This window comes from Triturus cristatus, chromosome 3_2 (assembly GCF_964204655.1).
Source record: "Triturus cristatus chromosome 3_2, aTriCri1.1, whole genome shotgun sequence".
NCBI classification, from domain to species: Eukaryota; Metazoa; Chordata; class Amphibia; order Caudata; family Salamandridae; genus Triturus; species Triturus cristatus.
In genome coordinates, this window is record NC_140584.1 from 634,153,095 (window position 1) to 634,178,150 (window position 25,056).

The following is a 25,056-nucleotide window of genomic DNA, read 5'->3' on the forward strand; positions in this document are numbered from 1 at the left end:
AATTCAGAATGGCAAGTTGGTGAATGATCTCCTTGAGTCACTGACCCTACCGTTGCAAGTTGCGATCATGAAATGCAGTGCGCACAGGAAAGTCACAGATGATGTTGGACGTGGGAATGCGTTTGCTGATGAGACCGCGAAAGAAACAGCACAGAATGTGAAGAATAGAATGTATGTTGCAGGTCCCGCAAGATGGGTTAATGATGTGGGAATGTGTGAGGACACAATAGAGAGTGTGAAGTCGCTTCAAGCTGAAGCCACAGAGGAAGAGTTAAGCAAGTGGAGAGAAAGTATGGGTAAGTTGGATGAGAATGGTTGTTGGATTGATCTGACAGAACATAGGCGATGGTTGTTGCCTGATGCATATGTGCTTCCAGTGGTTACTATGGCACATGGAATGGCACATATCAGTACGAAAGGTATATGCAAGTTGTTGGCTCCAGTATGGCAGAATGCTGGGATTCCCAAGTGTGCAGAGAATGTGGTCAAGAATTGCATAGTATGTTTGAAGTACAACCCTGGTAGGGGAACCCCAACTCCGGCTGGTCACTTTGCACCCCCATCATGTCCATTTGAAGTTTTGCAGCTGGATTTTATTCACATGGAAAGATGCAACAACCTGAAATATGTACTGGTGGTTGTTTGTGCTTTCTCAAAATGGATAGAGGCTTATCCTCTGAAAGATAACACTGCCCTATCCACAGCCAAAGCCCTTGTGAAGGAGTTTTTCCCTAGGTTTGGGATGCCAAGAATGGTGTGGTGTGATAATGGAAGTGAGTTTGTGGGTAAAGTGATGAAGAATGTATGTGAAGGGCTAGGGATAAAGCAGAAGTTCCATGCTGCAAATCATCCCCAATCAGCTGGATTAGTAGAACGCTACAATGGAGCCTTAAAGCTCAAGCTGGCCAAAATCCAGGCGAGCACCGGTCTTAAATGGCCTGACGCTCTGCCTCTAGCACTCCTGTCCACCAGAATGACCATACACTCACGAGTGGGACTTAGTCCCTATGAGGTCGTCTTTGGCCGCCCGGCTAATGTATGGGGCGTGCCAAGACCGGCGAAATTTAGTGAGATAGAACATCCAGTACTGCTCGATTACCTGTATGATTTGACTGTTAAACTGCGTGTTTTGCACCAACAGGTACATGATACTCTTCCCCAAGCCTCTGAACCTCCTGGACACCCTATCAACCCTGGTACGTGGGTGCTAGTCCGAAATTTCCAGCGCAAAAGCAACGACGAGCCTCGCTGGATCGGCCCTCATCTTGTTCTTCTTTCGACAAGATCAGCAGTGCGAGTGAAAGGGAAGAAGCATTGGATTCATGGTACCCACTGCAAAGTAGTCCCTTTGCCTCTGCCATATGACCAGTGGGTCAAGGAGGGTATCGCCGATTCAGAGACAGACATTGTACCTCGCTTTGTACCATTCAGTGACGCACGCTTAAGAGGCACAGTTTCAGACCAAGAGAGTGACAATATTCTGCAGGAAGCTGTGCCGCCATCAAATCGACTGGACACCACTGAGCCTGAACTTTTGTTTCAAGACCAAACAGCACCTGGCCGTCTCCGCTATAATTTGAGACCTAGGCCCATGGACAAATAAAGATTTCCTCGCTATTTTCCTTTTGACATTTTTTGCTCTCCCATCTGAAGGACTTTCTTGATTTTTGTTTTTCGAACCACCATCCGGGTTCTGCCGCAGGGTCGCGGTGCCAAGACTTTGGGGTACAGGCCGAAGACGCTAGGTCAACGGTTCTGGTTGGTCTAGGGCGTTTCCCTGGACTGACAGGCGTGCCCCTCAGCAGAAGAAACTCATCCACCGCGAGTGGCCCGAGTAGAGGATGGAGTTTTTTAAGATGGAGAGACCAATTGAGGAAATGAACTTTAACGCAAGGATGTGTAGAATTGTAAAAAGTAAATGTTTTGTCTTTTTGTGCCTTTTTACACTGTGTAGTATCATAATGTTTATTGTAGGATTTGTGTTTTTCTCCGCTCAAAAGCCCATTGCACCCACTGAACAGCCTATATCTCCTTCTACTGCCTCCTCTCACTCTTTTCACCCTTTGCCTGAGCACGAACAGACCAGACGATCAGAGTTTGTAAATAACTCGTTTATCCAGCTCTTGCACCAGCACCAACTGGTAATGAATACGACCAATTGCTGGGTGTGTGGGTTAATGCCACATACCATTAACAAGGGTATTCCCTACCTGGTGCTGCCGTACAGTTACAATGGATCGTCATGGGCATTCCAAACCATGTTTCTCTATGCTCTAGATACATACTCCCCTCGCCAACCGCGTTCCATCAGACCTATCACCAATAATAAGGCTTTGATGAAAGGAGTTGCCGATATGAGTAGGGATATTGATGCATACTCATCCATTCCCAAAGAAGAGTTGAGACCTTATGTAGGATGGAACGCGACGGGGTATAGTATTAGTTTGGGTGAAAGACAGCGAAAAATCTCATCTCCAATCTGGGTCGTACCCCACATGGGTCGGTTCTGCTTACAGGGTAATGGTCAGAATCCTAGAGCTCAACTGGGAAGGAGTGACTGTACTGAAACGTACAATTTCCCGTCACAGTTTTCCCCTGCGTTTTTGGCTGCTAAGGGCACATATTTCATCTGTCATGACCGAGCATATACATGGCTGCCCCCTGATTTCTCGGGCACATGTTATATTGCGAACTTGCTACCGCCGACATTTACTGCCGCCTCTGACTATCACAAGACCAGAGTTGTGAGAGGTGTGATTAGTAAGGAGGACACTGCCGGTCAGGAAGCGGGAGACTTCTTCTTGGGTTTCCTGCCGTTTTGGGGTCCTATGGTCAATAGTAGGAACCTGAGACAGCTGACACGTGTGGTTGAATCCACTGTCAATGTAACGGCTGGTGCCCTTAGTAATCTGACAGCTGAGCTCCAAGCGGATCGCCTTATGACTTTGCAGAACCGCATGGTTCTAGACGTTATTCTTGCAGACCGCGGTGGGGTATGCAAGGTCATCCAATCCAGTTGCTGCATTTTCATACCAGATAATGCTCCAACAGTGTATCAAGCCATCTCCAAACTCCATAAAATATCTGAAGCCATACACGTGGATAAGGGAGATTGGTCACTGGTGGGGTGGTTCTGGGAATTGATATCTGCCTGGGGTTGGAAAGTTCTGATGGTCATTGGAATGATCTTAGCCATTCTTTTCCTGTTCTGTCTGTGTATACAGTGTGCTCCCGCGATATGTGGTCTCTGTACTACCTTATGTGTAAGGAAACCTGTATCAAGGGACGAGCTAAGTAATAGGATGATGCTACAGCAACATCTCCATGACTTCGTGAACATTGACCTAGACTCGGATTAAGATGAGTGTAGTGATTGCCTATGTAAGGGCAAAAGGAGGGTCTGTCGTACTTTAATATTCGGGACCGCGTAGGGGACAGGGCCCTACCCCTGTCTATCTTGGTATTAGCGAACCGCAAATGGTAAATGCGGCATGTACGAGTGCTTTACATATCGTTCTAGCTATGAATGCACTGTGTACACGTTATTCAGCTTCACTACGCGGGTTCCATTTTGGAAGCAGTGGCCATCTGGTCATTGCCCTCACATAGGCTATAATGGAGTAAATACGGGCCTCACAGTACATGGGCTTTCCCTCTGACTTCTCTGTGACCTGGGCAGCTGGCTCCGCTGCCCCAGGTCAAACCGGTCTCACGAGCTCCCCTTCCTCCGTCCACCTGTGATTAGCATCAGGGCTTGACCCGTCATAAAACCCTTTCATTCTATACAATCCCCCGGCTAATCTCTTCCACACCTGCTTGTTCCTGCTTTATGACTTGTTTCCCAAAACAGGAGATGCTCATGTTTATTGGGGGGTCTATTGACATACGATGTGGGATCTGAACCTTACTGTGTAAATCATTGTGGGCTGGCCGAACTGGAATGTGGGATGGTCATCATGACTCTGCTTTTTCGTTTGTAATGTATACTTATAATGGCCATATCGTAAACCAAGGAATGTGTGCCTGGAGCATGATATTTTGTATTTAAGATGAAGTCCGTTCCTATGATTTTCAGCAGTCTCCTGAGAACATACACGCTGTTGTACTTCTAGGATACCTGTCATTGGTCTGCAGCCAATAAACGAATCTTTGACTTCACCCAGAAGACTCTGTGTTTCTGTAGGTCCGGAACAGGGTGAACCCAGAAGTCATAGGGTGTGTGCCCCTGCACCGCTGGGTCTAAAATACCCAGTACTTCACCCAAGACAAACCTTGCCTCCTCCAATGTGAGAACTGCATGCGTTTCTTGGTTCCAAATAAAAATCAGCCAGAAAGGATAGCACCATCTATAACGTAGTCCCTTTTCCCTCAAGAAGGCAGTGGCCGGCTGCAGCACCTTGCAACGTTGGAAAGGAATAGGAGAGAGGTGCCGGAAAATGAGAACCTACATCCCCTCAAAGTATACAACTGTAATGTCTTATGTCGCCGCCATAATTTTCTCCTTTTGAGTGTAGGAGTGGAGACAGGTGAGCATGTCCTGCGGTTAGCCCGGGCCCTGTCGCTAGGCGCCCTGCCCTGTGAGTGTGGGCCAAAAGGATTTCTTCATCTCTCAGTTCCGGAGTCACGTGTTTAACAAGCCGCACTATTAGATCCTGCAGGTTTCTGGCATCTGCCTGAAGTTGAACCCCTTAATTCGGATGTTAGAGCACCTGGATTTGTTTTCCAAATCTTCCGAGCAATAGCACAGCTTCTCATTCCTCTCAGCTCCAATAGTTCTCGTGCATGCTCCTGAAGTTCATACTCTCTGACATCCCTTATTCGTTCAAGGGCATCCATCCTATCTCCCAGTTCTGTCAGATCAGTTTTAAGGGTTCTAATGTCTGTGGCCACCTCTTTGTGCAGGACTGTGATGTCGTCTCGCAGAGTGCCAAACATCTGCTCCAAGAACTGGTGCGTGACCGACTTTGCTGTGGTGTTCATGTACGCATTTAGAACTGTATCACTTGCAGCTCTAGTGGGAGAGTCAGTACGTACGTCAGTTCTCTTCGAGCCTGATTTCCCCAGTAGATCCTTTATGGATCAGTTCTTCTTTGTAAGATCCTGAGGCTATCATGGGGAGGTCCACAGCTAACCTCAGTCCCTTCCCCAGCACTCCGCATGCCAGAGGTGTTCTGGGCCCCAACAATGCACCTCTTTTCTGGCAGTAAACAGTGACCCAAATGGATTGGGTCCCAATGGTATTCTCCCCTGTTCACTGCTGCTGCCCGGGCCGTCACATGTCAAATTATGTCAAATTATATCTCCCCTCTTCTGTTGCAACCGGCCTCTGCCATCCATTTTCCACCACTCCAGAGTTCTGGGGGCTCCTTTTCACCACCGGCCTCTCCTTAAGCTTTGTAGGCTCAGATCTCAGGCCCCGAGGTGGCCCTTATTCTGTTTGCCGACCTGGGTTCAACGTCCTCACACTCAGGATACCGCTGCACTCCGTGCTCCTGCTCCCTCTTTGTTTGGGAGGCCTTGCCTTCCACCTATGGATTTGTGCAAACGGGGTCCTGCTCTGCGAATCCAGCCACAGCCCTTCGCTCAGGCCGGCATACCACTACCCTCCTGCTCCCTCTTTGCTCTGAGGGCTGTGCACTTTGTTTGTGTGTCCACACTACTCCAATATTTCCCTCTGTGGCTCTGGCCTTAGTACCTCTTTCCAACGGCCATCTTGCTCCCATCGCTCAGGGCCGTGGTAGTCTCTGCTAAAGCCCCACTCCACCACAGTCTGGTTCTCTGCAGTCTGACTCACCGATCCACCAGCCCTTCAAGGGTCCGGTGGGGCAAATATTACCAGCCAGGCTGGATTCGCACACTAATTAGGGACTCGCCAAGCAGAGCACCAGTGCTGAGCTATTACTCTGCTGCCTTTTTGGCCACGCCCTCGATGCTGACAATTTTAAAGATTCATCTATGATAGTGCTGGAGGTGGGGGTTAAGACACATATGTGGATTCAATTGTGTTTAGTGCATTAAAGTCCAGCAGGGTGATATATTCTGTTAATTACTTTTCACCTTATATCCAAGCAATACACTACAATATCTTGAAAAGTATTAAAGTATTGAAGTTTAGCCAGTTGCAAGATTCATAAAAGATAAAAGCAGTTGAATGGGGTTTTGGGAACTGTGGCTCGGCCAAACTCCTCCTGCTCAGGTAAGGGCTGTATCTCTGCATGCATTAGATATGTTGAAATAAGTCTGTCTCTTCTGCCATCTCTTCTTAACGTCTGCTACTGTGCATGGTAGTTCCAGCATGAGGCACACAGTGCATACCTGCAAAACAGAAGCCTAAAATCCAGAATGCAATTCAGACACTTATTAGCTGTTATGCAGAAACCTGCATTGTATGGTTATAGATTCCTCACCAATGGACCAATAAAACAGCAAGTCACTTTATATAATTGCCAGTAAATGGGCCTTGTAATACTTTAGTAACAGAAACAAGTTCTGCGAATGTGGTGTATGCCTCTAACACCTCAGTGGATCCCTCGTCAGAGAGGAATCTTGGGTAATATACACATAACAGATTCAGTAAATGCTTTGGTCCAACAGGACGTAATGCTACCACAGAGCACTTTTTCCTGGACCAACAGAGCATCTAATCCAGAGAGGCTTCAAATTCATGGGCAAAGTGAGCAACTGGACAGGGTCTCCACCTTCTAAGGGACTCCTTGGTAAAGTGATATTTCTGATGTTGTCTAACTTTTAATAACTTCTCTATCACAAGTGTCTTGCTTTCTCTTCCTGCCTCTACGTCTGACTCTGTCTCTCTATTTCAAGATCATTTTAACCCCTTCGGTGCTCATGACGGAATGGTTCCGTCATGACCCACGGTTGAGCTGTGCTCATGACGGAACCATTCCGTCATGACCACGCCCGCGCAAGATTCCGTCAGCACAGCGGCGGAATCTGCGCAGCATCGAAGGGGTTAAGGATTTTTAGGCCTCCAGCAAGACATTTTGCGGCTGTTTTGTGGGAAAGTTTAAATTCAATATAATATTGTTTGGCATTATGCAGACTTGAATTATTATAAACTAGGTAATACAATTCAAAATTGCTCCGAACAGGGGCCCCAAAATATGTCTTGCCCAAGGCCCCAAAATAAGTTTACACTGACATAGTCTCTATGCAGTTCTTTATGAATTGTATAAATAAACATCCATGCCAGCAGAGCTGTTGTCCAGATGGAAAGAATTATATATTCTGGACATAGTAACAAAACACCCACCCAGCTAACATTAAGGGGCCGATTCCGATCTTGGTCGGAAGGGCACCGAATCAGGTTCGGCCGTAGCGGATCCGATTCCGATGCTTCTTTTCCGACCGATCTGTACACGGGTCCGGACGACGAAGTACGATGCGAAGATGCGCAAATTCTCCGAACGACTCGTTCCCGGCTCCGACACGATCCGTCCGACTCGGTCGCTTGCAAACCGACGCACGCAATGGAGACGATTCTCGACCAAACGAGTACGATGCTCAAATCGGACAGCTCGACCGAGTCGGAGCGTCCGGCTCGCAAAAGCTCCCTGAGTCGGATTTCGGGGGTCTGCGTCGGACCCCCCGACACCTGCTGCCGTACGACTCGCACACAGTGGGAGACCCATGGGTCTCCCCCACACAGGCATGTACGGCGCGGATGGCACCGACGCGTACCCACGGTAGGGGGTGCACTTGTTCGAGACCATTCAGTCAATGGGAGCGCATGTACGCATCGTACAACTGGCTCCCATTGACTTCTATGGGAGTCCGACCGAACCGAGTCCGACAGCATACGTGCGCATCGTACTCGCTCAGTCAGACTGTAGGGGTCCGGCTCGGTCAGAAAACACTCCGGATCCGACTCAATCAGAGTACTTTCCGACCTGGATCGGAATCAGTCCCTTAGTGAAAAATTGTACACATCATGCAGACATAGAAAATGGGGCTCAGAGGATAGTGACTAATGATATCAGGAGGCCTCCATGCCAGAAAAAATCGAAACCTTACCCCTTCAGAGATGAATAGATTTTAATGGCCAGAGTAAATTTGTAAGCTCCAGAACAGGCACAGTAAAACACAGAAAAGCGATTGAAGCAAGTGACATGGCTCAGCTCTCAAAAAGCTGCTTTTTGTGATTACAAGCATCTTGAAACCAATCTGCAATGGGTGCATAGGGAAGATTGTGAAGTTTAAGATACTCTCAGCCTCAACCAAAGCTTGATACATGAATCAAACAGAAGTGCTATTTTATTAGGCTCAATGGTGATGTGCAAAGAAGTCCATCTTTGGGCCCAGCAGTAGAACTCAAAGTAGAGTCATGTTTGTATAGGGTCAAAGGTTTGTATAGGGGGAGGGTATAAAGGCAGACTTTCTTCTACAATGAAGTATGGTGAGTGGTCTGCCATCTGTCAGGGTGACCAAGGTAATTACCCCCTCCCTCCTTGATGGACACACTGACCACCACATTAAGGGAGATCCACTGGCCCTACTGAGATCTCTGTGCCTTCAAAGGAGCTGTCACCTTGATGGCTCTTCTAAAGGCACTGAAAGTTTGAAGAGCCACTGCCGAACATAATGCGACAACTCAACAAACTATTTTGTTTTCCCAAAGCAAACTCCCATACTGTGAAATATTTTCTGAAAAACTGAAAACAAATGACTGTGATATTCCAAGAGTTTCCTCCCAAAGTGTGATGGTAATATTCCTATTTTTTCAGTTCAGGACCACCAGGGTTTCCCTGAATATACCGAACTGAAAAAAAGAACTTCAAGTCAGAGGTTTAGTATGTAATAGAAATAGGTGGCAGTAGGTTGTTTCAGATTTCCCAAATTGGATAGAGGTAAGCCACACCAGAGGACCACCTTAAATTGTAGGTTGTACTAGTTGATGTATAAGCACTGGTTGGGAAAAAGTGTCAAATGTGGCGCTAATGTTTAGTAATATTAAGGCTGCTTTAACTCCATTATCAAGAGTCAGAAACAAATCATCTGTCCAAGCACAAATGCTACTTGAACCGTCTAAAGTTTTCAGAAGCCAACCATCACGTTGTCAATGAGTAAATTACTTTTTATGAAACAGATTTGGAAGTTGACTTCCTTTTCTAGGATTTTTGAGCAAAGGGTCACACAGTGTTGTCCAAAGATGCTGATAAGTTTTGAGCAAGCTGAAGATTTTTAGAGAATTTTTACCTCTCCGTTAGACTCTTACTTTTTTGCTTTAACTTCCTCTTGAAGGTTTTTCCCATCTAACTTCCAACTCTCCCTTTCTGTCTCCCTCTGCCCAACCTCTTACCATCTTATGGTGGTTGTATTTTCTTCCATCCACCACTCACCATTACTTCTCCCTCCATTCTGCTTATGTTCCCTTGTTGGATCTCTCTTATATCCACACATCTTATACATACGCCCCCCTTCAACTGTCATCTCTCCCCAGCCTCATAACTTCTTTCCTTCTTCTGCTTCATTTAAATCCACCTCTTCTCTTCCATTCCTCCAGGAGCATCTTATCTTTTCTTGTTGATCCTGACCCTCTTTAATCCACCTCCCATCAATGCTCTACTCTTTTTTATCATATTTCCCCTCAGACTCTTACATTATCTTGTTTATTCTGTACATCTATCCCATCCCCCCAGTCTTGACATGCTGTGTAGGTGGTCACACATTGAGTCAGCTTTCTTAGCCTATGATTACACTGTGTGAAAAATGTTAAGCCGAGCATCACCTATGATCATACAGTGTCACATTCCTGAGAAAGCTGTCACAGCATGTTGGCTATTTGAGTGTCCAATAACATAGCCTTATTGCAAGTGTGAATAATGATTTATTCTCTAAATAGTAACCATGATTGTACACTGAGTTTATTTTAAAAGCTAGGCCAATTGGTTAGTATGGTGTGTTGGCACTATTCTCCCATGTCTACTGCAGCATTTCCTGTTTCCAGGTCTGAACATAAACGTATATTTTGCGCAAAACTGTGAGAGCCCTTGGTGTAAATCAGACATATATTAATTTGATTTAACCATTTTAGACAGGCAATGTCTACCCTTGCATAGCACCACATTTCAAGGGGTAGGAATACTTCAATTGCAAACAAAAGTAAACGGAAGCTCTGCAAATATGTTTTATTAATAGCCAATTAAAACTAGTGACCTGCTGACCATTTCAATTTAAATTTAATATATTTTATTACCTACACAAACCTGCATTCTGCAATAAGCTGAAATCTCAAATTCCTGGATGATTTCCTTGTCTAATATAAACAATATGCTTTGAGTCCAAATGGAGAACACTTTTATCATCCTCGTTGCTCAGGTTAATTTAAACACAGGTATGGCATAAATCTTTGAAAAAAAGAGTTTTCACCCGATTTAGCAGTAATTTCACATTAGGACCCATATGCAATGATGCTTACTCCTGTTATGTCCATTAGGAAGAGAGGAGGCAACGCAGGTAGGGTACACATGGGTGTTTAATAGTGTGCCAAAGAGAAAGGTGCTTAGAGGGCAGAATGTTGCACATTAGAGACGAGTACACAATACAGAGAGGTGATAACTGTGGGAGAATGTTGCGACAGGAAAGGATCTTGATTGAAAGGGTAGAATGGAGCACATGGGAAAGTGGGGATTACAGGAGGAAGATGGGAAAAGACAGGAGTGCCGTTCTTACATGAGAATTAGGCACAGGAAAGCGATGCTGACCAGTTAGAATGGATCACACATGACTTCTTGACCACATTTTATGGAAACAGTGCCAAAAATACTATCTTCTGCCATTTTTCTAAGTATTCTTGGGGAGGGTGAAACCCCGAAACCACTACGAAAAGTGAAGTTTACCGGGCACACCACAAATTATTGTATATTTCATTGGACAGTCTCCCTGCCTCTAACCTTTTTGTGTGGATTCTATCCCTCTTACCTCATTGTCTTTTGCATGCAATTCCCTTCATCTCATCTCCTCATATCTCTACTAGCCGGTTTGTATTGATTGTGCCCATTTCATCCATCTCTCTTCTTCCCCCGTTTCCCTTTCAGCCAGCCCAGGGCTTTCAGTGGGCTGAAAAAAGGGTGGATCTCTAAAAAGGGTGTGGTCTATGCAATTAAGGGCTTAGCTTAAACACATAATCTAAATTTCTGTGAATCACATAGTGTTTCATCTGAGTGGTACCTTGGCTCCTCTCTGAGCTTTCTGTGATTTAATCCAGAAATATAACACAACTGACATTCACTTAGTGACAGCCAGGAGCACTGGTTTTGTCAGCAGTTGTTAGCTGTTTAATATATATTAGAAAACACAATAAAATGTTTTACTTTCACCTTGCCGCTGCTTTGACAAATCAGTACTTTCTTCACACACATTTGCACAGAATCACGACTGCAACTGGAATACAGGACCGTTGTTCTGTGTGCTCTGGAGAGAGGTAATGTATTGAATGATCATGTATTCTGAACACCTTTTTCACTCACAGACAAGCAACGGAACAGAAAATAGGCACACATTTGCAAATTAGGGCTGTTTTTAACTTGTAAAGACATGCTGTATATGTTATTTGTGAGATATGGAAGGCTGCATACATTTTAGTTTGCTGCTGACAATGTTTGTTTTAATAGGAAAATCAATAATAAAAACATCTCACATGACCAGACAGCAGGGCAACAAACAGCCAAAAATGAAATGTAATGGCCTTCATACTGACCTGACAGATTAGGTCGTCTGGCACTGCCTGAATGCCCTCTAGGCCAGTCCAACCCTGCTAAAGTAGTATACATTCATTGTACTGACACTGGATCATTGTTTTTGCAGGTAAAGTTAAGGACATAAATAAAGGGCCCAATAGGGTCTGTTTTCAATGTCCTTTTTAATTTACTAGTGGGTCTAAGACTCAAGGGACCCAGCACACTTATACCCCTGCTCCAGCCACTTTTACATGCTGATTCTGTTCCTCTGGGTGCACCTCATGTCTCACTGCTGTACTCAGACCTATCTGCTCTCCCCCTGCTTCTCTCACTTAATGCCCTTTGTCTTAACCCTTTTCTTCACCTCTCTGCTCCCTTCCCCTCATCCTAGGTGAGCAGTTTCCATTGTGATGCAACGTCATTCCATCTTTTGTTGTGATCCCTGCAAGATATCCTGCTTTGCAGTTATACAGGAGCACAACAACGTCTCATCCGCAAAGGTACGCCGCCCCACAGGAAAAATCAAATGATAATACCGCCATATTAGTATCATTTTATTTTTCAGTACTGGCTCTGTAGGTGTGGGTGTGGTGGGGCTTGGCTGCTCACAGAGCAGGGGGAGGAGTGGTGGGTACTTTCTAAGTGCACATAATGGTTTGGCCGGCCGTCTTGGGCCCGCCAAACAGAAATGCGCACTTAGCATATTCTCCACCCGGCTGTATTGCACGGCCCGGTGGAGAACATGCACACAGTGCTGGCTGGTTGGGAACAATATGGGAAGGGGAAGAGGCGGTTAGAAAGAAAAACCAAACTTACCTTATCATTGCCAATCGCCAGCCGCCGCCTCTCCTCCTCAGAGCAGGAACAGGAAGCAGACCTTCCAGAATCCCCTGACCTAAGGCAGCGCTGTGGTTCGGCTGAGTGCCATAGTTCAGTGCTCAGATGGGGACTGGGAGGCTAAGCATGTTCTCCACCCAAACTGTAATGCTGCCTGAGTGGAGAACATACAAAGTGCGCAAGATGGCCCATCAAACCATCTTGTGCATTTAGGTGCAGCAGGAACCACTCCTCTTCCCTCTTCCAGGCAAGCCCAGCCCCGCCCCAACATGGCTGGTTCCAGACAGAAAAAGATAATAACATACCATTTTTAACGTTGCGTTTTTATCATTTTCTTTTTGTACCTTGACACTACCTGTCTGAGTGCCAAACCAGCCTGCTTAGACCAATCATGACACTGCTGCCATGCTGATGATAGCAGGGTGGAAGAGGTGTGGCGCAGCGGCCAGGGTTCTTGAATCCGGACTACAGGGTTCACGGTTCGATCGCCGGTGGCAGGTTAGCCCAGCACCATGTGACTCTGGGCAATAGCTTGCTTAATCTTCTCGAGGGCCCCCAGCGCCGGGACACCACTTCGGAGGTAGATGTGCGCTTTACAAATACTGGTATTATTATTAGTGTCATGATTTGCTTACCAGAGTCTGGGAGGCTGTGTGCTTCCTGCGTTCGACCAAAGAGAATGGAGAAGAGGCGGCGGCCAGCAGGTAAGTGAAATTTTCTTTTTTGCCCTATTATTGGTTTATTATTTTTTCAACCCCCCCACTCCCCGCCCCATCACTACTGCCCCGTCAAAGCTGCTACTGCCGGGGCAGGGCAAACGTCACATGTAAGGGCACTTTAATTACCTTTCTAATTCCTGTAATCACCATGCAGATGAAGCAATGAAGCCCAGAGAGAGAGAACAGCAGGGGAAAATCTGAGGGCCCCCCTGCCCCTCAGAACTCTGCAGCATTTAGAGGCGCTAGGCACCATGGCTGTGAGCATGCTCAGGCCCTGGGCAGCTGCCATCGCTGCCCATGCCTATCCCTGGCCCTGTGTTTTCTCTCTTTTTTAACTGGGGGTACCCTTCCCAACCTGCTGAGAAGCATCTCTCCACCTGCAACAGCAGTTCGATTGAATTAGGCACAGCAGTGCAGGCGGCAAAATACCCGTTGGCAGGAACAACGTGTCCCAAAGCCCGCTGACCCTCAAAACAGACAGTCTCATCATTAGGAAGAATGTAAAGCACAAGGCAGAGTAATATGGAGGTCTGATGCATTCCCTCAGTGGAACACAAGTTGACAACTTAGAAAACTTCTCTAGCTTATCACTTCAAGGACTTCCTCTGCAAAACGACACCAAACAGCGGCCAGATGACAAGAAGAACCTCCCCTCCCTCCCAACGCCTTGAGAGTGGTTTGCAAAGAATAGATGAAAGGACTTAAGTCTGTGCCAATTACCTGAACAGTCCATTGTGCGGCATCATCATCATCTTAGAAGGCAGGACATTTTCTGTGGAAACATGAAACAAGTTAATAAGCTAGCTCGCTTTTAGAAACAGCATAAATGAGCCATGCTCTGGCATTTTATACCACTGGAGGGTTTGAAGCTGATTTGCAATTCATAGAATGCTCTCAGTGTAGACAATTATGAAGCAGGGCTGCACTTCGCTTACAAATGTCCTTCGCTTATGTGCTTGTAATATCATGCAGAAGTAGTGAAGTGAAGGAATTCAATGCAGAAGTAGTGGATAATGTTAAAAGCGGAGCAACATCAGCTTCTGCTGCTGAGGTTCAACTATAAGGCAGGGAATGAGCAGAAAAATGAATCAGTCTGAGAACAGTGGTGGCGGGTGACATTTGAAAGTGGTAGGGCGTAAAAGTAAGGGATGGGTTTTCAGTAGCACACAATCACTGCATTTTCTTTTACTTTAACCTTCTCATACTTTTGACAACTGTGTACCCCCATGATGGGGGCCCCATCACACCCATTTGCACAGAATCATAATTACAACTCAAATACGTGATCACTGGCCTAAGCACTTTGCATAGAGGCCAATGATTGGATGGCCATGTATTCTTAACACCATTTTGAGTCACTGGCAGACACTGTGGGAAACTCGCAGTGCCTTCAACCACAGCTCCGGAGCTCTCAATCATACAAACAAGTGGTGCCACTCAGTTCAAACTATGCACTGTACAATAGTAATGTGCTACAAGAAAAAGTACAGAATACACATCCTGGATGCAGCTAACAGTATTTTACATTATCCTGCATGTTGAATTGATACCTGTGCAAAACTGATAGCCTACCTGAATTGCCAAGATATCTGGAGACTGTTGATCCCTAGCTGTGGTCCAAAATCACCCCCAGATCCTCACACTGCGACCTCGAAGAAGATCGACACGGCCAAGTGAAGACGAATGCAAAATAGATGTACCTGTCTGCCTTTCTCTCCAAAATTGTGGTGCAGCATATATGATATGGGCTCTGCACTACAGAAGGTCACAGAGCAGGGCCTGCAGCAGGCCCATCCAGAGAGGAGGAACAGACCGGTGTCCCGGGGAACAGCAGCAGTAAGTGGCCTGGAAATGCCTCCTGTCCCTTGAAAACAGGCGTCGGTGCAGGCATTCAGCCATGCTAGGAAAGCAGTGAATCCAAACCAGGCCCCACTTCTGCAAGAATAAATATGGATGAAGGCTCTGAAAATACATGACCTGCAGCCTACCAACAGAACTCGCGTTGCCCTCACATTCGCAGGCTACTGGTTCTCTCGTCCTGCTCCTTTATGTACAATGGCTGCGCTGAACCCTCCACCTTCCTGTTAGGGACTTTAACACAACTGGAGAATCTAGTATTTCATTCATGGTGCGACCCCCTCCCCCACAGGTCATTGTCCTTAGGTACACCCCCCACTCTCCAATCCTTTCACTCTTTTGATGAAGCTCTGCTCACCTATTGAGAGTAGTTTCTGTTTTACAAGCTCTGACATTGTGGGTTGCTGGTGGAAGAGGAAGGGGGGAATTGGAACTGGCAGGAACATTCAAATTTCTTGATCCTCTGACCGTGTACATTTTTGCATCACTTATTCTCTGTGCTAAGGCCAGCAAAGTTGTTCTGAACGGCAGTGGCAGCAGTTGACTGCACTTAGTCCTGTGTCTGTAATAAGCAAGGGAACGTGTTTACAATAGAATGTTATCAGATGCTGGCCCCATTTTTTTTTCTTGCAGTTTCTTATGGTATGTACTCGACCTGAATTGTATTAGTGCTTTGCATGAGCACCAATTACATTACGCAGGTGCATATTCTTTTTTAACCAGCACAGGGAAGTTAAATGATTTGGCCGAGAATTACAGGATGCTGCGCAGATGTCGGGATTCGAACCTGGATCCCCAATGCCAAAACAAGCATCTCTTTTTATGCATGACCTGCGGCTGCAATGTGGTGTCTTTTAACTGTTGTGGATTGAAAGTTTTAACAATAGATTAGGTGCATGAGTCCCCCCATCGCCTCCTGGGTCTTAATAAGAATAAAAACTACACTGCCTCGTCTTCCCTCGACTTTGTGCACGATGCCGAGTCACCCCACTCTTATACGGTGTGTACTACAGTTATCCCTTGTTTACCACCTAGGTTTAGGGTATGCACACCTGCATGCATATATCAAGAGTTGTATTAGGCGCTTGCAACCTGGGTGTCAGGGGTGCGCTATCCTATCCGTATTGCTGAGATAAGCGGGATGGCAAAATTAATTTTGTAACGAAAATGAGCAAGGAAAAAAAAAAATTCTAAGCCACATATTGCACAGTTCATCTAGGGCACCTGCTAGCAGTAGTGGTGCTCTAAATATTTGAACAACTATTGCATTCTTTTTAAAATACCTGGCCCACTCCAGGACTAGGGGCGGCAGGGCACCGCACTGAACCGAGGGAAGTTAGCTTGTTTATTTAGGCCAACACACATGCAGCCCATAGTGTGCAACTTTATTCCACAAGTCTCCAGGCAGTAACCGGAACTCCGGAGCAGAATGGCGTCTCACATTAAATACAGCGCGGGAAGCAGACACCTCGAGTCTGCGCAGTGTGTTCAAAAGTCATGATTTTAAACTGCTGCGCAAACTCAATTTCTCTGCTTCCTGCCTGCAGCATCTACCCCACCCTTTCCCAACTCGTTACAGGGTAGATGAAATCATCAGAGTAGAGCCACATTTGTTTGGTACGTTGGTCCAAAGGACCCCCATGTCACAGAAAACAAAGATTTGGGCGAGGATCGTGGACAAGGTGAATGCACAAGCACCAATGTTGCGCACAAAGGATAATATCCAGAACAGGTGGTATGACGTGTGCAGGAGGGTCAAGAAACTCATCAAGAAGGATCACGCCTTGAGTCAGCGCACTGGTGGTGGCTCTCCTGCAAAAGCAGTATACTTCAGGTCCTGGGAGGAGAAGGTGTGGGACATCCTACCACCAGAGAGCGTCCATGGTCTATCAGACATAGCAGAGCCTGGTGAGTACATAACCAATATACTCAATATTGTGTGGCAAGGGGACAGTGAAACCATGCACCGTTAGCAAAGCCACAGTAGCCAATAGATAATCATCCCAAGATGTGTATGCTAGTCAGACAAACGCAGTACCTGCCATCTCACAATGACTTGTAACTGTGTCATGACATGTACAAACCTACCAACAAATAGAGCAAGGCAGTGGCACAAAGCTAAATAAACACTGTCAGACAGTTTGCCACCACAAACACACTACCTCACAGTGCAGCTGACTGACAGGAAGGAATAGTGGGTATGCAGGTGAAGTTAGTGGATCCAAAAGCACAATGGGGTTTGTAGTCACAGATAATGCTCCCCCTCCCAATTGGCCCATCAAGACCTCTCTGAACCATGCCCACATCACAGGGAGTGGAAAATGACTGACAAGATGGCTGACACTGGGTCCTGCTGTGGGGAGCACAAGGCCCTGGTAGGGGTTGTGTGCAAATCAGAAGCAGGACACCACTGCCTGACATCCTGAAAGCCAATTTGCACGTCCTCCAATGGAAGCACGTTTCATGGTGGGATGTTTGGCCGGGTGGGAAGGAGGACTGACAGCTCTGACCATACTTACCAACATGTGTAGACAAACACACCCCTCAACACAAACTCCACACAACTCACCGGGTACAATGCATTGACTCACACTGTAGTGAAATATCACCCAAAGATACACCGCACTGGGTTCTGCCGTGTGAAGCACAGGGGCTCTCTTTGGACTTGTAGCCAAACAAACACCAGGACTTCACAGTCAGCCATCTTGCCATTGCTGTCACACTCCCTCACAGGGAAGCAGAGTCAGAAGGAAGTATGGGCATGCTGAGAAGGGGGGTGTAGCCAAAAGTATGATGGGAGTTGCAGTCACAGACAATCCCCACCCATCCACACGACCCAGCAAGCTCACACTGAACCATGCTCACCTCACAGGGAGTGGAAATGGACTGACAAGATGTCTGACACTGGGCTCTGTTGTGGGGAGCACAAAGCCCTGCTGGGAACTGGGCACCAACAAACACCAGGACTGCACAGTCAGCCATCTTGCCATTGCTGTCACACTCCCTCACAGGGAAGCAGAGTCAGAAGGAAGTATGGGCATGCTGAGAAGGGGGGTGTAGCCAAAAGTATGATGGGAGTTGCAGTCACAGACAATCCCCACCCATCCACACGACCCAGCAAGCTCACACTGAACCATGCTCACCTCACAGGGAGTGGAAATGGACTGACAAGATGTCTGACACTGGGCTCTGTTGTGGGGAGCACAAAGCCCTGCTGGGAACTGGGCACCAACAAACACCAGGACTGCACAGTCAACCATCTTGCCATTGCTGTCACACTCCCTCACAGGGGAGCAGAGTCAAAAGGAAGGAAGTATGGGCATGCTGGGAAGGGGGGTGTAGCCAAAAGTATGATGGGAGTTGCAGTCACAGACAATCCCCACCCATCCACACGGCCCAGCAAGCTCACACTGAACCATGCTCACCTCACAGGGAGTGGAAATGGACTGACAAGATGTCTGACACTGGGCTCTGTTGTGGGGAGCACAAAGCCCTGCTGGGAACTGGGCACCAACAAACACCAGGACTGCACTGACTGACATCCTGAAAGTTAACCTGCACCCACTGCAATGGTAGCACGCTTCATGATGGTATAACTGGCCTGGGGGAGAAGGAGGTCCTGACTTGAAAACAAATAACACCGATGCTGGCCATACACACACCTTCTATGCTAAAACACATTGCACACGTGGTACCAGTCACTCACAAAGATAATGCCCGGGCAAGATGTCTGACACATGGGCCTGATAAATGATGTGGCTGAAAATCACACATATGCACTGGCCAAACCACACACGGTCACACACACAGCCATTGCAACCGTATGTTCAAACTCACTGTCTGAGGATGCAGTGTCCAGGGGTGCCCCGTGGCCTGGCTGTGGAGGTGTGTCTTGCAAATGACAAGTGTGGAGATCCATATATAGTACATTGCACAAAACACACAGGAACTCACATATATATCATTGACAGGGGACATCTGACAGTGAATGGAATGGACACACCAATATAGCCGACACCGTAGCATGGTCTCATTCACACTCAGTGCTGTTGTGAGCTGCATTCCACTCCTACATCGTGCTGCAACATATGCATCCTTCTCACAACACACCACTCACTGTCATCGACACTGTAGACACAAGGTCTAACCTGGACTGCATTGGAGGAGACATGCTACTCACAGCAGCCAAACCGCAACACACACAACACCGGCTCTCACTGTCATGAGCATTGAAAAGCCAGAGAGCTTCTTTGCCCAATCCATGTCACCATGGAGAACATTGACAAGTCAAATCACATATGCACTTACAAAACTCAGCACCAGACTCATTAACGATGATGACATCATCACTAGTATGAATTGAGATGGGAACTAGGAACACAGTAAAAAAACACTTTCTCCCAAGAGATCACAGGCATACCGGACTGTGAACATGTTGTACCAATACACAAATGTGACACACAAAGACTAGCAAAATATTTTGGAGGGCCTGTTTCTTACAGAGAACAAATTCTTAAGATCACTCTGCTCACTTCCTCAGAGTACCCCGCTCACTCCTCTACAACTAGATTTGGGCAGAACTACAATAATTGATAAAGCGAGGCTTCAACCTCTTCTTTTTTGGCTCCGCATTAAAAAAACACCTGAGCTTGTCCACTATGTGATTGCTACAGAGGAGGTTCTTTAGCTGGATCCTTTTAAAAAAATTGTTTGGTTCTGTAACATCAAAAACTTGCTGTTTGAAATAGGCCTGGGAAACCTTTGGGAAGAAAAGGACTTTAGCTTACTGCCCAGTAGAGAGTGGGTCAAGACCTACTATTGGAAATGGGTGGCAGAGAGAACAGTCACGCAAGTGAAAGGAGGTCGACTCACAATAGAGTTCATGGAGTTTAAGATGATTGGTGTGTACGAGCACTATATGGACTTCATCACTGTCCCGCAAGAGAGGAAGTTATTTATCCAATTTAGATTTGGATGTCTCTCCTTCAATTCCTTTACCGCATCATGGAATAGGGGCTCCCAAGCTAAACCAACCAATTGCCAATGTTGCCTCGAGACAGAGGAGACGACTAAGCACATTGTCTTTGCATGCCCTTTATACAAAAACTCAAAAACTAAATGGTTAGCCCCTGCTTGCAGACAACTGGGAACCCGCAGTCATTTACAGGCACTACGTATCCTCAGGACAGATAGTATGTGCAAAGGCCAAACTCCTGGGGAGGTTTTGTCTCTTTAGGAGGCAGAAGCTAAAATGAATTGAGTATATTATTAGATTAAGTATCATTCCTCACAAAGTATCCAGTCCGTACTCGTTGTCTTATGGTCATGGCATTTTATGACTCATGTTTAAATTACAGAGAACTAAGCTACACTGTATTTCTGCCAATTATGCACAAGCACTTTATGTATCTTTTATGTGTTTTTAGCTGGTATGGTTTTAATATCTTGGAATGCAGTTCTTTTAACTCATTTTTTAATTCTTAATGGCTCGGGTTTTAATATGTTTTGTTGCTGTATAAATAATGTCATCTATTTTAGCTTACAATTTCTATTATGAAAAGTTTGTTTTAATTACCATACTTTTGTACGCCTATGCACTTTGATGGTCTTAACGACCGAATAAAGTTAATGATGATGATGAATAGCAAAATCTGCTACCACACATGCCCCAATCTTACAACATATCCTCAGTTGAATTGCACGTATGTCCTTATTAAAGGTCAAATGTGTACAGGGATGACACACCTGTGTCAGCAACATGATGGCCCTTGAGTAGTAATGGCCATGTACAGTGAAATCTATACATGAGCTGGTCATGCACATTGAAATGCTTCATGTTGGCTAGACAATGTGCCACAACAATATCAATCTCTGTCCGTGACAACTTTGGATAAAGCAGTGTACAGGCACGCATCCTGACGTACAGTAGCAAATGTCATGCATGTGAACCAATGATGCCTGTAATAACATAACTTACATTGTCTGTCTCTTCCAAACACAGGTGGTGCTGGGGACACAGCAGAAAATGAAGAGGAGTCCCTGTCCCAGACTCCGGTGGAACCTCAGCTCTGTGTTGTGGATCAGTCTCTGTCCTCTTCGGATGACGAAGAACAACCTGGCACCTCCGGTGTGAGTCATCATGCAGCACCAGTATTACAAATATCTGCACCCCTGTACCCACACCTCCAACATCTGGCAACAGACAGAGCACCCCCACCAACACGGACAGACCAAGGACACAGAATACCGACAGCACAGGGACCCAGGCCCCCCAGGAAACTACAGACAACACCACCAGTAACAACACCCAAGGGGGCCAAGTGTCACCTGTGCGTGCCACCGCAGGTCCTGCCCGTGTGGCTAGGGGTGGTAGGCAGAGGTTGCGGCTTGCAGAGGGGTCTGTACTGCATGATGACCCCCAACTGGCACGTATCATAGATGCGTACCAGGATAGCACTGGAGGATTCAGCCAGGTAGTGGGGATCCTCAAGGACATTCAACAGGAGCAGGCTGCCCATCATGCTCGCATGGAGTCCAAGTGGGATGCACTTACTGCAGTGCATAGGGACATACTCACATGCCTCCGCCAGATAAGCACGAACATGTCCACACCTCCCTGTGTGGCCACCACATCTGTTGCCGCAAGATCTGCCAGTGCCGCAGGGAGGGAGGATGACTCTGGCGGAGAGTCCTCAGCACCACAGACACCTGTGTTGCAGCGTGGATCATCAAATTCCCCTTTCGTCACAGACCAAATACCGCAATAGCAAATTCACTCAAAAACATTCATTTGTGGGGCCCATAACACCAACACTCATACTTCATTGATCTGCTTCCCTAGAGGAATAAGTTTCCAAACGCTGACATGAAAGGAATATCTTTACCTAAACCCTAAATGCAATGAATACTTTATTAACTCCAACCTTGTGATATTCCCCTCATTGGGTGATGAATCAATTAGTTGTTTTATGATTTAGTGATCCAATTCATCTATCTATGCTCTTCTCTTATCCTAGTTTTCTTCTTCAAATAATCGACACAACACATTTATCAATTAATCAAATATCGTTTATCTAATAAAATTGCAAATTGTTAGAAATCATCATCCAAACCGCAGAACATCATATTTACCTAATCTGGCTATCAGTCGTCCTCTAAGTCAGTCAAGTCGTGGAAAAATCTTTAAATTCATCAAAGTCAGGCCGCAATTCAGTCTCTCATAGATTCAGGATAATAGCTGTCCAGCAGTGTCACCGTCCTCTCCGTCAGCATTACGTCAGGAAATCAAGTTCGTCAAAGAAGGAAGAGTTTTTTTAGTTCACTTTCCTACCTACTTTTATAATGAAAATAATATCAAAATGTATCAAGATTGGGGTTTTAGACTGTCCTCATTGTTGGATGGTGGGTCGATCGGTAAAGTTCTCACATAGTCCGCAAGATTAAGTCATCGCACTTGCTAGTTCCGGTTTTAAAGACAGTCCATTGTATTATACTTGGCGAAGCTCCCAGAGTGTCCTTGGTAAGAACATCATCTCCTGTGGTCAGGACGAGGCCATTGTTGCTGGAAGTGACGCATGCGCACTTCACCAAGAACCTCGTGTCAGCAGCAGTCATGTTGTACGTCTCGGTCAGCCATTTTGAAGTAGGCCAAAATGGTCAACTTAAGCAAAACAAACACAAAAACGTAATTAAAACATGGAAATGGCTAATAAAATGTTAAACCCTCACTAATTCCCTTATGTGTAAGTAATTATCTAGCAGAATAGCAACATTCAAAGCGTGTATACTCACTCAATGATGCGCAACTTACAATTACATCACAAAAGCAACATATATCATGCAATATTCTAATTTTCTACTATTAGTATGCGTACATAAGTTAGTATACAGTTAGTTTAGCCATGCAAAGTGCAAATCCCACGTGTAATTCTTTTGTTAATCAAACAAATTAATAAGATTACTATTAGTTGATTATTCAGATTAATATAAACATGCAGAATGGGGGGGGTATACAAAATGTTGTACTACCCGCTCCAGCAATCCCCCTTTGGTGATTATATCACCACTAGGGGTGGGCGGAATTTGCGTAATCGCGTTACGCGAATCTCCGCGAAACGGTAAAAAATCTCTGCGAACACGCAGAAATTCCGCGAACACGTGGAATTGCTTGTTCGCGATGCTTTTTTCCTGTTCACAATCGCGGTTTGCGTGCTCGGGGAGAAATATCTCGCAAACACGCATTTTGAGAACGCGAACAAGCAAAAAATTTCGCGAAGTTGCGGAAAGCAGAATTTTGGGCAATTTCGCGTTCTCCGCGGAACGCAAAATTACCCAAATTCCGCAAATTCCGCGAGCGGAACGGAATTTACCGCCCAGGCCTAATCACCACACCAACAAAAATTTTGTATCCCCTTTTACGGAATTTCAAGGTGATTTCTTGTTTTATTCATATTGCAGTTTCCCTTGTTTCTTCCCTTTTTGCTGTTTTATACATACTCTCCTTGATTTCTTCCAATTCTATTTCTTCAAATTCTCTTTCTTGTTTCTTATCTATTCTCCTTAAGTTTTCTCTTTTTAACCTTTTCTGATTTTTATCCTTTTTACGACAAATACATCCTAGTTTAATTATTAATACTAAGAAAATCACACATGTTAATGGAAAAAGTATCTTACCTAAAAATGTACTACCTAGTTTAACTAAAAAATCTTTAATAGCGGATAATTTCTTTCCAATCTTTTCCTAAACCCCTTCAACCTCCAGTGGTGCAATTTCGTCATGCAATTCTGTAATATTCTTAATATAAATTTTCAAATCTCTACTTTCGTCAGGAATGTAAGTACAACAATTTTGAACTTTCAGCATTCCACAGACTCCACCCTCTTTTGCCAATAAAATATCAAGGGCAAGTCGATTTTGCATTACCATAGCGCGCATGGCAACCATTTCAGTATTTACCAATAAGAATCCTCCAACGGTGCTTGTTGACAAGCGATCCACTACTGTTGAAAGTCTTCTAATTTTGTTTGCAATCAGAGATATTCCCACTGCGGGTATCAATGCTCCAAAAATGTCACCCACAATTTCTGTCCAAGATTCTCTCTTACTACGTGCTAAATAACTACCTAAACTATGTACACCATCTTCTCCTCTATCCATATGAAAAATCTTTGGAAAAACCAGGCCAACATAACATGTGCCATACCAATGGTCTGGCAAACGATAATATGCCCTGTTTCCACAAATGAAATACAGTCCTGGAAAAACTGGATATTTTCCACCTTTAAATCCCCATCCTCCCATGATTCGGTATGTATCATGGCACTCACTATTCCCTACAAAATAATTATCATTTGCTGTTTGATTCCTTCTAATACACAATTTCCCTTTCTGAGGCCAATCTAAAGCCATAGTTGGACTCGTTTCCCCTTTCAAGTGTTTCTCCATTTCTACATCCCAAACTGTTTTCTCCACTTTCCCTTCTGAAGCCTTTCTTTGCATTTTCAATCTCCTTTATTCAACCATATCTAAAAATGTCTTCTCCTCCTTCTTTAAACTGCAAGTCAAGGTATTTCTAAATATGTATTCTAATGTTAATTCTTTAGTCTCTAAGAAAAATTCACCTAATACCTTTGCAGGTTTTACCTTGTTTAATTTGTTAATTGACGGTACTTGTGAAAATATAGTATCTACATCTGAAAAATAATACTCTAATTTACCTGTTTGATACTACATGTTATTCCATAAGTTACTGGAAGGTGAGGATAAGTCACTCCTTCAGATACAGATGCAGGTAACTGCATACATACGTAGCAATCCCTTACGTCCATTGTTGTTACATATTCATACAACAATTTTGAAAACACATTATTAGAAAAATCTGTTATAGACCTGTCTTTATGTAAATAATTTTTATTTATTCTAGTCGGAACTACCTTTTGAATCTTCC